This window comes from Aedes aegypti, chromosome 3 (genome assembly GCF_002204515.2).
Source record: "Aedes aegypti strain LVP_AGWG chromosome 3, AaegL5.0 Primary Assembly, whole genome shotgun sequence".
Lineage (NCBI taxonomy): Eukaryota > Metazoa > Arthropoda > Insecta > Diptera > Culicidae > Aedes > Aedes aegypti.
In genome coordinates, this window is record NC_035109.1 from 397,376,820 (window position 1) to 397,393,341 (window position 16,522).

The 16,522-nt window shown below is 38.0% G+C and overlaps 1 protein-coding gene across 1 annotated transcript in view; it reads left to right on the forward strand.

Annotated features, from left to right (window-relative positions):
• LOC5567876 (ras association domain-containing protein 10) overlaps window positions 1-16,522 on the forward strand; it is a 143,106-nt gene that overhangs the window by 68,705 nt on the left and 57,879 nt on the right. The window lies entirely within an intron of this gene.

A 16,522-nucleotide genomic window follows, 5' to 3' on the forward strand; every position in this document is an offset into this window, starting at 1 on the left:
AAAAGTTATCGCGATTTGAATTTTTCAGAAAAAAATGAAGCTGCTGGTAGAAGGGTTAGAATGTAACTGTAAGAACAGTAAGCTGAGAAGCAGGCTTCATCCCAGTAGGGATGTAACGCAAGGAAGAAGAAGAAGATCAAAATGAATTTGGAATCATTCTTGCATTATCTGTGGTTTAACTTATAGATATGTCTGTGATGGATATCTGTTGATTTATGAGACCTTTGGAAAATTTCCATAGAATTTTGTGTGTAGACCATCCATTTTCAGGGATCCTTGGAATGTAGGTTGAACTTCGAGGGAAGTCGCAGCATCAATAGGTTGGGAACCACTTCTTCGTTATGTAAATGAATGCATCCCTATGAGAGGATGTTATGGTCCCTGCATATTTCACAAATAGGCGTTCATCTCATTAGTATTACCAACTCTTACATGAATGCAGAATTAACAAAGTTCCATTATTTGGATTTATGGCATTTCTACAAAGATTTTCCACATTTTTCCAGCACGAACTTCAAGTTTGCTAAGCACCATCTTACGTTTTATCGGTTTTCTAAAATATTCACGATAGCTTCTCGGTGTCCTAGGTATGAAACTTCAGATATTTATCATAAATTTAGAAAGAGAGAAAAGTTTCTTTGATTGATTGTCTTTAACCAAATTCTTCTCAAAAAGGCACAAAATCTCTTCATCTTCTCTTACATCGTTATAAAAATTATTCATTACTACTAAAAGTTCAGACGGCACCAATCTATGGCAGAGCAAAAGTTTCAGAAGCAACACTCAGAATCTACAATAAAATGTTCAAAATTGGGTCGGATTTGGGAATATTTGCTTCACACCAATCCTAAAAGCAAAAGTAAAAAAAAAACAAGAGTGTTATACAAAATATAGTAATGTAATAGACAAGCATGGGAAAATTCACTCACCCAGCCGTAGCGATAAAAAATAGCAAAATATCTGCTGCCACCAAATTTTCAGTGACAGCCGAATGCTACAAGGGTGAGCGCAATCCCGATGAATCGCAAACGATTGAGATACAACCAAAATCAAAAAATCACGCAGTGGAGAGAGAACTACTCCGCTCTCAAATGGGAGACACGAAAGAACGCGTTCGCTATTTAATCACTGAATGCATTCAGTGGAATGTTTGGGTTTCGCGTTCACTGAATCATTCCACCGGGTGTTTTTTCTAGTCCGAGAGCGCACATCAGCTCATCAAACACGAATGCCACTCGTGAGGAATCGGAATGTAAATAATCATTCGCCAACAGCAATGGGATGCCTTCAGCACACGGAGTCGGTAATGAATCTTTCTGTTGCCATTTTTGTCTAACTTGTCGCTTGGCGAACATGTAGAAAGCGCATTGGATTTTTTTTTTAATTTCTTTATTAGTATCATTCCAAACATTACATTCATTTCTTATATCTAGGTGTTCTGTGTTATTAGACAACACTATCATCCTAATTTGGTAAAACAAATTGAGGATTTTATTAACATTTTGTTAACAACATATAGCGCATTGGAAATTGGAACACTCAGCATGGTTGGAGAAACGGCAACCTCGCTCTTGGCTGCGTGTGGAAGTAAGCGAGGGGAATGCAATAATCGAGTGAATGTTTCCCATGCTTGGTCATAGAATAATCTATAGAATGACTATTACAAATATAGTGAATGGAAATTAGTCCTAATAATGCACAAATAACATTTATTCCGAGAGATCCTTCCGAAAGATAAATTTTTGGACCTGGATACATTGAAAATCCTAGAGATAAACCTTTCACACTTCAGTGGTCACGCAGTTGTATTTACAAATATGGTGAATCTCGCTTTTTGTGTACGTCCTAATCAGCACGATTCCACAAAATAAATGTTTTAATGGCTCTCCTTACAGAAGGATGGGCCATCCTAATAATCATTTTTCATCATAAAATTTGTGTTGCATAATGCATGAATATAAATAAAAATGGAATGGTGTTTGTATGTCACGAAATGGCTTGGAAACGAGTAGATGGACCTACCTAATTCATTCATTGTTATATTCGTTCATAGTTCCAACGTGTTTGGACGAAAAAAATGTTTAGTTAAATCTTCGGAATAGCGAGGAATGGAAGAAAATAATCTGTCTGTCATGTTTAACTTGATGGCAGGATGAAGTTTGCAGAAACCACAAGTGAATAATAAAAGTGCTGGTGTTATTTTAGAATAAAGTAATTTAATATTTTTTCCTCTGAAATTTTGTTTAAAATAAAATACATGATGCGATGAATCCTAATATCCTGATTTCAATCTGAGCCAGATGACTAGAATCATTCGAAACAGATTTTTGCGAGAGTAATAATAACTCGTTTAAAATTAAGTGGGTCTTGAAATAATTGGGAACAAAAATCTGTTAGAATACCGTTCAGAACCCAATGGTTGAATGAATAAGAACCATAAGAGAAGTACGTGGAAAGCTTTTTCAAAATCCGGACTAAAATCCTAGCCATCAAGTCTCAACTTCATATTCAATTTATTTTTGACACCTTTATTCTATCTTATTTACCAAATACACTGTTCTGGAGTTTTTATCTGCTTAACTTTAAGATAAAGGTTTATGGGTTTGATTCCCATTACAACTGATGTATCATACTTGAAAGAAAGATTCATGAGGACGTTTTCCAAGACTCGCAAAAGGCCACAAATTACGATAATGAAGAAATTAGAGTGTATGCTGCAGAATTAAATAGAAATTACGATTGATTTCAAAAAATCTGTGTCGTATTGTCAAGCTTCACGAAACATTTGATTTTTTTTTCGTTTCGTCAATAGCTGTGCAAGAAATAAGTAAATGAAAACCGAACTGAGTACTATTCTCGACTATTGAAGAAGGACTTAAGGCCCAAACGCAATGATAGCGGAACGGCAACGGAAAACGGAACCGGTTCGCCAGCATGAACTATAGTATGCTAGTCGACTCAGTGTTGGTTCACTTTCATTCATGCGGGCGAACCGGTTCTGCTTTCCGTAGTCGTTCCGCTATCACTGCGTTTGGGTCTTTACAGTTGAGGTCGAAATACGTTTATCTGTCAAAGGATCAGGGATTAAAAATCATAATTTGCAGCACATTATGAGAGCCTGTTAATTGTATACCGCTAGAGCTCTGATTAGTTCGGGATTAGACAGCTATGCATGATAAAACCCATATAAATGAGCTCCAAATCTAGGGGACACTATCAGATGTTTATCGTGGAAGTAAAATTAAACACCTACCTCCAGTGGTAAACCAGCGAAAAAAAAGGTTTTATTATCGCTCTCTCTTTGGGCTCTCGTTCGCTGCTTTTATTTATCAAGCTTGTTACCACTTGGGAAACATTGTCGATCATCAACTGATGATTCTGCAATGCCTGCAAATGATACAAACTCTAGTGGAATTCAATGGTATAGTGCTTATTTCGGTTTTTAATTACTTATAGGTTTTCCACTGAATAGCTCGAAGATTTACTTTAGCGCACTTGTCGTTTGGTGTCGTCTTCTTCTTCTTCTTCTTCTTCTTCTTCTGGCGTTACGTCCCAACTGGGACAAAGCCTGCTTCTCAGATTAGTGTTCTTATGAGCACTTCCACAGTTATTAACTGAGAGCTTTCTTTGCCGATTGACCATTTTTGCATGCGTATATCGTGTGGCAGGTACGAAGATACTCTATGCCCTGGGAATCGAGAAAATTTCCTTTACGAAAAGATCCTCGACCAGTGGGATTCGAACCCACGACCCTCAGCATGGTCATGCTGAACAGCTGCGCGTTTACCGCTACGGCTATCTTGGCCCCTTTGGTGTCGTATCGACATGAAAAAAAAACACATATCGCATACCCTTTATCTCTGGCAGAGTCATCACCACCACCCATTGCCCGCCAAACCACCCCCGGGTCGATTGTATGATTGTGGCGTATGCATGTTTGCCACTACAACAACAGCAGACAACAACAGTAACTACACCGGTCAATGGGGGAAAGCGGAAAAAGCGGTTCTCTTATTGATTGAGTTTTTCGATTAAAATTGAAATGAGGAAAACGGTTGTTTCCGAGTCAGTTGTCGTGTCTTGATGTGGTTCAAAGAGCAATGTTTTCAGAGTTTCATTGTGTTCAAATGGCAACGAACACAAGTGAAATTTTGGCACGTTGCTGTTCCTATTATAATAGTGGATATGGTCAAGCTACAGTGAAGCAGAGATGAAAATGAAAATTCGTAGGATTGAATAGTTTGGAATGAAAAAAAAATATTGAACTAGATAAGTGTGTGAATGGACATTCTTTAGCCGAGTGATTAGAGTCCGTGACTACAAAGTAAAGCCATCCTTGAGATGCCTGGGTTCGATTCCCGATCGGTTCAGGATCTATCATACTTTCCACTCAATATACAAACTATGGCAAAGTAAGCTCTCAGTGTAGAATTGCTAATAAGGACACTAAGCTGAGGAGCAGGTTCTGTCCCAGTGAGAACATACTGCTAGAAGATGAGTTTGTGAATAATAGAGTTGTAATAGAGATACATATTGTCAGAAAATTTTAGATTTTTAGTAGAAATAGACAACGTTTTTTTATACACACCTAAAAAAAAAACTCAAACAAAGGAAAGATTTCACTACGAAAAAAAAAAAATATATGAAAAAAACAACTTGGTATTTTCTACGATTCTTTAAGAGTATACTTGTAGATCTTTAGATATATATATATATATATATATATATATATATATATATATATATATATATATATATATATATATATATATATATATATATATATATATATATATATATATATATATATATATATATATATATATATATATATATATATATATATATATATATATATATATATATATATATATATATATATATATATATATATATATATATATATATAAATAAATTTTTCAAGGATGTTGTTCATGCAACTAGTATGAGTCTAAAAAGCTCGTATTGGCCACGAAAAATACCGATTGTATATTTTTCAATCTACAGACCACCCCTTAATACGAATCATTTCATCAGAAATCCACTCAAATTGTAACTAACTATTCTTTGATTATTTTCGGGTACACAGAAGTACATGAATATTTGTTCTGAGATATGAGACTACTGGTACAGTAACCCTACGCCTGTACAAAAGAAGAAGTTGTCAGATACAGAAATTATGGTACCATCACTTATTTTTCTGTTTCCGTTTGATTATCTTCAAAGTACTCAAATTGGTTTCACAATTATTTGGTGAGCGATACTGGTAATGGACGTGTTGCTCAAATTCAATGAACACCAGACCCATGACCGAAAGACAAAAGTTCCTTGTTGCCCAATTCAACGCAAGCCGTTTTTATGACCCTTGTTCGATTACCCTCACGAGTGCGCATTCAAATCGTTTTTTCAATTAACCTACTATTTAAAATTATCCGTACCTGCATCGAAACCCACCAATCAGTCTTATTTTTGCTCGCTCATTCATTCGATACGATCGGCGCAAGGTCCCCAATAATGATAGAATTACCATATGTCAACCACCACTCCAGTAAAGCCAGTAGCAATGCGTCTGTCACTCGCAGCGAACACTTAGAAATCGAAAACCCGCCAACGCAGCAAAAAGAGAGGAAAAAGGAAATTACTAAATATCGACACTTCCTGCGTCGTGATGGATATCAGTCAGTTTGAGTTGGGCCATTGTGATTCGGCTGTTACCTTGGATAGGCACGTACCTCTACGTCTAACGCCTCCCTCACGATTTAAACACCATCCTAAAAAACTGCTTGACTTCGATCGCACACGCCACGCCAACCACACTGCGACTGCTGCTGCTGCTATTATATGGCTAAGCCAAAGGATTGACACATAAAAATGCCAACCACAACACGACACCTTCTCCATCCCGTGCGTTTCGTGTGTGTGTTTGGACCAAGCGATTCACGTGAACATTATAAAAGAGTTGTTCCAAGGATAGAGACTGGGAGTAAAAACGATAACCCATTAGCGCCAGAATAAATTATGTAACCTGTATAGTAAACACGTGTTTTTCTGAAGCAACTAGACATAATAAAGGAAAACGGATAAAAATCTGATTCCCAAATCTTGATTTACAAGTCATGAAATTCATATTTTGAATGGTGATACCAGGACCACAAATCAAGGTTCTTGGAGTCATAATCATGATTCCTTATATACGTAACATCCTGAGTAACAATACTTATCGGATGCATTGCATTTTTTAAGAAGACAATTGTCTTTTTTTTTTATCGGATGCATTGCATCTTTTCTTTCGTTTCGATATCCTCTTTTTCAACATGATAAGATGGTAGTATGGAATGATACGGGATCCTTAATCTGAAGGTTCTAGGTTCGAATCTCTCTCTTAAACTTTTTTTTATGTTGTCAATCATAGAAGGATACGCGGCTCATGATTTCAGGCATGTGATTCATGATTCCGAGAAATCCGTAACAAAAACATAACGCGTATGTTGCGTTACGGCCATTTGACTCATGATATCATGAGTCCAAATCGTGGTGTAATTTCATAAACTGAAAACACTGAAATCATGATATCATGAGTCATAATCTTGTTTTTGGATTCTGATTTCTATCCGTGCAAGTAATAAACGTGATTTAAATAAACATCTATGGTAACATTTTTCATAAAATATGGTTGACCTAAATTTCCCGGTGCAAACACGGGACTGTCTTCTCCATAGAACAACTGTCAAAGTACTTCTGACTTTAAGTTTAACGTACAGGCAATGCAGCGCTAGTGAAAAATTGGATGGCGCAATGCGGTTCAGTACCAGAGGTACTATATCTTAAGGCTAAGTAGTCCGTCATTCTTTTGGCTGCCATATTGGATTTGTAGCTCGCTGCATCAAAGTAATAAAACTCAGTTATAGTTCAGTTTTTAGGATATTTCTTAAATATTTCATTCCAAAATGCAAATGTTGTGAGTTTTATATTTTTAAAACAAGTGCTGCCATCCAAAACTCGTGACTATATACTGTATTTTGATTTTTGAAAGATTTAAGCATGTTTAAAAAATGTATTATGTGATTTTTTCATTTAGCTGCTATGGGGTAACATTGATCATCCATGGAAACAACGTTCGGTAATATTAAAAATGTCGTTACTTACCTTTATCATGGCCCCTGAAGCCGAATATGAAGTCCAAACGCTTACATCTCATTTAATTTTTGAGCCATTTTAAAATTAAAAACACCTCGAACAGCGAAATACGCCTAAAGGTTCTACAGCAAAAATTCTAAAGCAATTCTACATTCTTAACAGTGATTCGTCAATGTTGCCTAATTGAACATACTTATAAAAGTTTTGACAGTGGAATCATTTTTGGCGTGCCATTTTCAGTAAGAACCGCATTTTCCATGCTCATTTCGCTTGCAGAATTTATGTGAGACATGAATCTTCGGTAGTGTCATCCTTAATCATCGAAATCATTGTTTCGTAAGCTTGACAAATTTACGCATAAAATTAACTTGGGGTCTTCAGTAAAGTTGCTCTGGAGGTGAAGCGCTTTCTGATGGTACCTCATTTAATTTGGAATTTGACCGCTAGGTGGCACTAGTGGGCATGGAACTTTTACTTCTATTTTGCAGATATTTCAGGATCCTGACCATAAAGAAAGACGGCGTCATCGACAAAGTGGTTTAGGGCCAATTTCTTCACCTTCGCTTAAGCCGTAAACCACGCTTACCCATATAGTTGAGCAAGGTTTAAGGCTTAAGTGGGGGTGAAGAAATTAACCCTTAGTATGTTAAAGACTATCATTGTTCGAATTACTTGATTCATAATTTTGCCATTAGGCGACGCTAGTTTTTCCACCAGGCGTCGCTAGTGAGAATGAAATTTTGTTTTGTGAATACTGCTGGATCTTGACTTAATAGACAGGCACCTTCGGCAAAGTTGTTCAGAAGCTCAGGGACTATCATTATTTTACCAAATCTCGAACTTCAAAGATTAAACAAAGAAAAAATTTGAGCTACTAAACAATTCTGACGAATACACCATCTTTCTAAGTGATCAGACTCCTGAGATACTTGCAAAACAAATGTTTTATGCTCACAAGCGCCGCCTGGTGGCAAAATTTCGGATCAACTAGCTCGAATAATGATAGTCCTTGAGTTACCGAATAACTTTGCCAAAGATGCCATCTTTCTAAGTGGTCAGGATCTTGAGATCTGCCAAACAAAAGTTTCATGCTCACTAGCGCCGCCTAGTTGAAACATTATGGATTTCTTGTCTAAAATAATGACAGCTCTTGAGCTACTGAACAATTTTGCTGAAGACGTCATCTTTCTAAGTGGTCAGACTCCTAGGATATTTGGAAAATCTAAGGTGTTGCACAAAGTACAACGCGCAACTACTCGCGTTACAAAAAATCGCGCGACGACCAAGAGGTTAATAATGATTCGAAAAATTATCAATATATGCGCTCACATTAGAAAGTAAGGCAAGTGTACCATAAATGTTGCACCTAGGGGAAAACAGTCAAACTTGCTGATAAAATCCTAAAATATGTGATTTAAATGATTTCAAGATTTTAGACCTTCTATCATTTAAGGTCTTCTATCATTCAAATGTATAATAATCACGATTTATCTAAAAATTCCCTGCAAAAAACCTTGCACCAATAATAGGAAGTATGGTTCCTTTAATGGCGCAAACCATTGATTTCCTTTGGGACCCTCCCCTTTATGGTACTAATGCACCACTATAGGTGCCAGGAAGCAACATTTTTAAGCAACATATTTGCTTTAAATAGCTTGTTTTAAATAGCTCAATTTCATGGATATAATAAGATTGCTTGAAGCATTTTCACATCGCACATCAAAGAAAAATATCACATAATCATTTATTAGAGCGGTCAAAACACGTACGTTTTCAGATACGTCCGTGAAAAACCAACTTATTTCTATTAATTCGAAAGCATGAGATGATTTAGCAACAATCATCAATAATGAGAACCAATTTCAATGACAGTCAATCCGAGCAAAATTGCATAACAAAAAGATAACACATTAAGTTATCAGATAACAAGCATTTAATAACATAGTTTGTTATCAGTTTAAGTTTAATCAGCAGTCAACATAACAAAGGATGATAACTAAGAAATATACTTATTATATCATAAGAATAACGGTTCTAGGTCATTTGGCCGAATGCCTTTTGGCCGAATGCTATTTGGCCGACAGGGTCATTTCGCCAAAAGGGACATTTGGTCGAACGTCATTTGGCCGAATGTCGTTTGGCTGAAATTGAAACCAAACTGAACTACACCCGACCAACCAGTCTTTATAATTCTTTATAGATCTTTGACCAACGATGGCGATCGCTAACGGTTCAAAACGAATCTATATCGATCGCTATCGAAAATCACTGACTGGTTGACCGGGCAGTTAGCATGGATTAATAATCGATTTCAAAGCTGAGCTCCATAGAGCTTATTTAGCTTTTTTCATAAAGAAGGATAAATCATCATTAATATACATAATAACAATTACCTCTTCAGTGTTAGTTCAAGAAACAGCCATTACTGAAAAAAAAACATTCTAAATGAAAGCAATCATTCACTTCTGTGCTAACGGTAATAGCCACCTGCAGATTTTTTTTATGCATAGAGTTTGTAGTTAGCTTCTGACAGTAGCTATTTAATATGGTTTAAAACATATTCGTCCTTCTGGTGCATCGGAGGTTGCTTCTATCCCTCAAGTCGTACTGAGTAATATATTTCAAAGATCTACCAACCACAAGCCTTAGCTTCTTCTTTTCACAACGGAGAAACAATGAGCTTCTTTGACGAAAGTGTTCACTGAGCCGTTCGTTTTACTGCAATAATACTGCAATACTGCAGAGTTAGGTTTACATGTTTCAATCTTAACCCCTCTACCAGCAGCTTAATTTTTTGCCACCAAAAAAATATTCAAATCGCGATAACTTTTTTGTTTCTCGATATTTTTGCACCATGTTTTCACAAGATCTCAAAAAACTCTTCTAGTTTAAGAGGCCGTGTCAATATTAATCATTGGTGATCTGGTTTTGAAGATATTCCGATGTTCCTTGGGGGACCGACATTTTCCACATAAAATGTCTTTGGCGGCCATTTTGTTTTTGGTCAATTTATCAAAAAAATAAAATGTGTGTTATACAGGACCAGGTAATAAGGAGCTACTCTGAAAAAATCATACAAATCGGTTCTGTTTTCTTGGAGAAATCTGAAAATTACAATGTGAGGTTTTTACAGTTTTCAAGATCTTTATTTGTCCAGGGTGGTACCAGAAACATAAATGCTCATTACTCAAAAATGGCTGCACCGAATTGCTTCATTTTTTTCACAACATACTCGCATTAATGTATCATTTTGAGAAGTGAATATTCAAATACGATAAAAAATCTGTAGCCTGTGATATTCACGGGGTTTATGGCCACGCGTCGGCCCCCAAGGAATTTTGGAATATCTCCGGATCCAGATGGGCAATTATCAATATCGACACATATTCGAAAACTAGAAAAGTTTTTTGAGAACTTGTAAAAGAATGGTGCAAAAATATCAAGAAATAAAAAAGTTTTCTCGGTTTGAATATTTTGTTAGCGGTAAAAAAATGAAGCTGCCGGTAGAGGGGTTAATCATGGAAGAAAATCTCACCTGAATTAACCCATGAACTTAAAAAAATGTTTTTGAATAAGACTTTTTATGATAATACGTTCAAGACTCTATTCCAATAACTATGATCAATATTTTTCTCTTGAAATAATATCCTATGACCAGAAAAAGGATAAATATCCTATGAAAATTCAAGCAAGAATAATGCATATATCGTTTTATCAATACAACAGAAATGAGCTGCGATAGATTTAATGAAAATTAAATTACAAAATAAAATATAAGCTGAATTACGCCGATGAAATCATTAAAAAACACTTGAAACTATATTACACCGTCGGTAATTCAGTGGCGAATCAACCATCAGCTTAGAGTCTTGACGCGATGTGTGAAGTTCACAACTTCGTCCTGAATTAACGGGTAGATTTAATGATTTCCTTGGAGCTTTGTGACAAACATGATGTCCCATACCATTATAAAAATCAACAAATTAATTTGCATATGAGTTATTCGGCCTCACTTATGAATCCACATCAGCGTTGAAGCAGTTTGAATTTTTTATTCGCTATTCGGCCAAACGAACTTTTCGGCCAGATGACATTCGCCCAAATGGCATTCGGCCAAATGGAATTCGTCCAAATGGAATTCGTCCAAATTAATTTTGTTATAAATTTAAACAATATGATAACAAGTTCAGTGATTGATTCAATTTCTTCCATTGATGACAAAGTAATTATCAAATACTGTTCTAATAATGATTTTTTTTTCAGCGGTAGTAAAAACAAAAACCTGAAGCACCACAGAAAATGAACTTACCACTAAAAGTTATATAGTCATATTTCGTTTGTTTTGCAATTACTACTCTTTCGATTCAGTTTCCAAATTGCAAATAATTGACGCTTTTAATTGTTTTCCATACGATTTGATAGTGCTCGACTACCAGTCTTCCATTGAAAGTTTGGGAAATTTGAGAACCAAGCGTAGCGCGATCAGTCAGTGTAATATAAACATAAGTATTGCCGGTCTGTATTTTTAACGCTGGCATCAACTGTTAGCATTTAAGAACAATAGTTTTCCTTGAGCTTAAGCTTGATTGGCTGTCCGTAGTTGCTGCACTAATCGCCAGATCACCTGCACTTACACAAGGAATCAAACAGATGACTGCTTGGTATCCTCAGTGTATAATACTTGATGATCTCCTATTTTTAGACAACAATGGCGCCTACCATGGCAGAATGCAGACCAATGAGGGGAAAGGGGAGGAAGGATGCATTAAATTGGCTTTTTAGATTCATATACCCCTGCATCTACAAGTTCATGCGGAAAGGTGTAGGAGTGGTAAATGTATGGCAGAGTAGCTTGCTGTTTGGTTAGTAGACTGCCTAAGTATCAGGCGTAAGGAAAGGCGTGTTATAATTATGGAAAAATGGAAGCATAAGGAAACGGTTTTTTATCATTCTCTGATTCTAGCAAATGCAAGGAACTGAATAGATCAACTGAGATATATTAAGAGTGGAAGATAGAAGTAAGTGAAATATACAACTACAAAGTACGAGAAAAGGTACGGGCTTGGGAATGAAGCCATGACCTTCTGCCTGTGAATCAAAAGCAGTAGCCATTAGACCATCAACCCCTTCTATGTAAACAGTCGTTGCCATATTACCACAAAAGTTCAATCCATTGAACGCAGGAACGCAACCTCCCGAACAAAAAAATGCTCATTAGTGCCAGCCAGCAAAAAAAAAATAGAAACAAATGACTATCGGACAGCAACAAATCTTCTGATCAACTTTTCCAAACTCACCTCCCTTTTATATATTGAAAATCTTTAGCAACAAACATCACTAAAATAAACGCCACCTTGTGAGAAAATTCTGAACCAAACAAGTTTCCACAAGATAATCTTATATAGCCTGATCAACTTTGCCAACGATTACTCTGTTCAATGTTTGCGATATCTTGAGATTCAAAAATTCAAAATAACAAATCAAATATCTCCTGACAACTAGAAGACAACTCTTTTCTTTTTTATTTTTTGTGTAGGAACTTTGAGAAATTTGAGAATTTAGCGTGGCGCGATCAGTGAGAGGAATACAAACATCAGTGTTGCCACTCGACGGCCAGTGGAATAAACTGAATGTTCGAAAGATTGTTGTCTGCACTTTTTGCCGCTAGCGCCAACTGTTCGCATTTAAGAATGATGTAAACAGTCATTACCCTATCAATGAGCAACTCCCAAGGTTCGGTTGAAACGAGTGAATCTCGATGCGTTGAAACTCAAGTTTTGCAATGAAAGATACAACTAGAAACGCAACAAAGCAACGAAAGGCGGAGGCGGTTTGCCTGCATAAACTATAACATGTTTGTCTTGGTTCACTTTCACTCGGTGACAGCTCACTCGAGACCGTGTGATCCATTCTGGCCGAACTGGTTCCGCTTCCGTTGCCTTTCTGCTATCATTGCGTTTGGTCCTTAAGTTCGGCGAAGAATATTTGGCGGTAAACAAGAAAATGGTTTCTGGCGGCGTCACATGAATCATGAGTTGTACCGAGTATATAAAGAGGTGGATATTGTCAAGTTTATACAACACGGCAGGCTGCGTTGGGCTGGTCACGTTGTACGAATTCTGGAAGAACGACAATAAAAAAAATCTAAGGCCGTTGACTTCGTAGCTTCGAGTAGGACTTAAGGGCACTTAACGAGCCCAATGGAAAAGAATTGATAATTGGGTAGATTGAACGTAGTGGATTGTAGCCCATCATGTATCAATCAAAGAAACTGATCTCAAAATATATCACTAGGCGTTAATGGGTTAAGTGCGAAGCTTTCGCAAGAACGCGGCGAGACACTGCTGCTGCTGCCTGTGCTGGATCGCGGACGCGACTTCGACTCTAACGCGACGGGATGGGAGTTTCTGCGGGAATCCTCGCGTTCAGCGTGCGACTGACGACTGCGACGAAGACTACGTGTGTGTGGCAATGGCGATGACAATCAATCAATTTGCTTTTGATTCGTAACGCCAGTTGCATACTCAAATGGAAAGTCGTTCTCGCCAAATACCAAGTCGTTAGCTAGCGGGAAGCTGTTGCATGCCCTCAGGTTGAGACGTGGAGAGCGAGGTGACGATGGCTTGGGGGATTCCGTGGGTCATGTTGACTTCTGGTGTTTACTTTGGAGGGAGAGTGTGTCGCGGCACTGTTCCTGTTAAAGTGGACCGGCCATCATCAAATCACTTGTAAGGTACTACCTCACAATCTTCATCAAACGATCCGTGATAATCACGATCGTTTCAGTATTTCACTCTCCCAGAAAAGTGTGAAGCTTGCCAGGGATCTGCAAGCAAACCTCATATTGTAATCACATCACGATTTTACTGCGCCGCCGAGTTGCGCAAAACCCGCAACAATTTCTCAAGGACTGACTGCGTGGAGAAAGAACATCACCACTTTTGTAGGACTGTTTTTTGGATAGGAGCTGGAGAGTGGGCTGCGTCACAAATGAGTACCGTTCACTGAGTGGAAACGACGTGAAAGAATGCTTTTCAGAGTAATTCGTTTGTGTTGAGCTCGAGAATAGAGATGCGTTGAAATATTTTTACTTTGAGATAACATTGCGGCTTAAGACACACATATTAAAAAATCATTAAGTAGCCAGTCTGATGCTAATGAGATCAAAGCTTCTTGCGTTACGAATCTTTTCCTCGTTCTTAATGGATAGCCAATCAATCTCTTTGAACAGCTCGTTCAATATCAGATATATACCATCCGACGTGGTAGTCAAAATCGCACATGCTTTGCCAGTGAACCATCTTCCACTGATTAAACTTCAATGACCCACATAAGCGAAACAGCCATCCGAATCGACTTTGTGTTTGATTCTCTCCGAAATGGCATTTAAGGCGACGAGTGCGTGCATCTGCACCTTTTTAAGACCGCGCGCCGTTAAAACCATTTTCAATTTGCCACAAAGCGATGATATACGGCTTGTTGGAAATATCACTCCTCAAATGGCTGGCGGATGCCACACGTTTGCTCTGTGACCCATGAACGCCAAACTCTGCGAAACGGAACAATAAACCATTATCCATCCAACGCAAATGAGGACAACGTCGCTTCAACCGGCACAATATCGTGCTGTCGTCTCCTTGAGTGAGTCGCGTCTCCACCTCTCCGGTGGTATTATTGAATTGTCAAAAATAAGCCATCTAAAATTCCATCAAGATTTAAACGACATCTCAGGCACGCCACTAAGTAAGTTGCATTTACGGGCTGAAACAAAAAATAACTAAATTGCTTGAAATCTTCCAAAGGTTGACTGCTGCAGCACGTCCGAATGACTTCAACGGTGAAGGCACATTTTACACCGCGTTTGATCATCGCTTATGATGCTATTCACTGTCACAGTCAACAGCCAGTGCACTAAGAAGCAACGATGTCAGATTTGCAGAGCACTGATTTCATTTACAAGTTCTGAAAGACGGCTTAAACGAAACATCCACAAATTACTACAAATGTGTTGAGCAACTCCTACACTCAGGCAAATAAACTATCGATAAACATAGGAACCTCTTATGAAAATTCGCCACAAGGAATCGGGTTGAAATTCATAAATTTGCCTTACGAAACCGAAATTTGAAAACAAAAATAGTTTTCGCGGCAACCTGGAATCGAATCAAGGACCTTGCGATCGATAGGCTTGTGCGTACACCCCGCGCCATCGACGCCTTGATATTGAGTGATGCTAAAACGATACATAAAGCATTCCTATAGCGATAATAGTTCCATCTTTCATAAGGCAAAATGTATGAATTTCGATAGTCCAGTTCGCTGCGTGTAAGAGAAATTTCTGCAGAGATTAAAAATCAAACAGTCTCTATGAAATTGCTCCAGAAAATGAAGTGATAATTCCATGATGACTGCTTAAAGTCAATATCCATAGAAAAAAATCCGTAAATTTTATCTACGGAACCTGTAGATCCATCTTTCCGTAGATCTGGCATCGCTGCCAAAAAGATGCTGGCACGGTAAGGTAGACTGTAAGGTTAAACCACAGTGAAGTTAGTCCAAGTTCTTCGTAATCTATTCTGAACCGTGCAGAAGACAAATGGTTCATGCGCCGGTTTGATCTCCAGTGCATCTTCCCCTATAAAAGATAACTTTGAGTCGACGCCAATCTGCATCAATCCATCATCCCCAGCCGCGGTTGACTTTGCATTTTCAAACAAATTGCGCACATTTCTTGAAAGGTTAACTCGTCACCATTCCCCTCTGTTCGCCTATTCCTATGATCCTCCTAACCCGCCCCTCCCGCAGTTCGTCAAACCCCTTCGGGACGGAGAGATATAATTGAATTCGGGGCCAATTATTTGCCGCTTGTTTGCAAATTGAAAACCAGAAAAACGTTGACGCTGGCTGGGAGAGGAACACTCCTTGAAAATTGTTGGAGGCCTCTCAAAGCCCACGACAGAAGCGGCTCCGCTAGATAGTGGCGCGCACCTGAAGATTATGTGTGTGGTGGGTAATGGATTTGCGGGTTGACGCTAGTGGAGCACTCACTGTTAGAGCCGGTGAGCAAAAACGTCGCTCGTACAATCTTACACTTAGTGGCTCTGGGGGGTGCCACTAGGTAAAGGCCAAATGGTCCCGAAGAGTGCTTTCGAGTTTGCTGATGAATGGTTATAGAGGGGGGTCGGTCGGTACCCATGGCAGTGATTTTGTGTTTATCCATTCAAATTTATGCATTCGACGAGCTGTTAGTGCACTTGACTTAATAGTTTGGTGCAAGCGGTTCTTTATCTTATGTTTAGTAGATATTCGATGCGGGCACGTTCTCAAGAGGGTGATGCTATGCTGTGGAGAATAATCAGATTTAATTATTTTGACCTAGTTTATT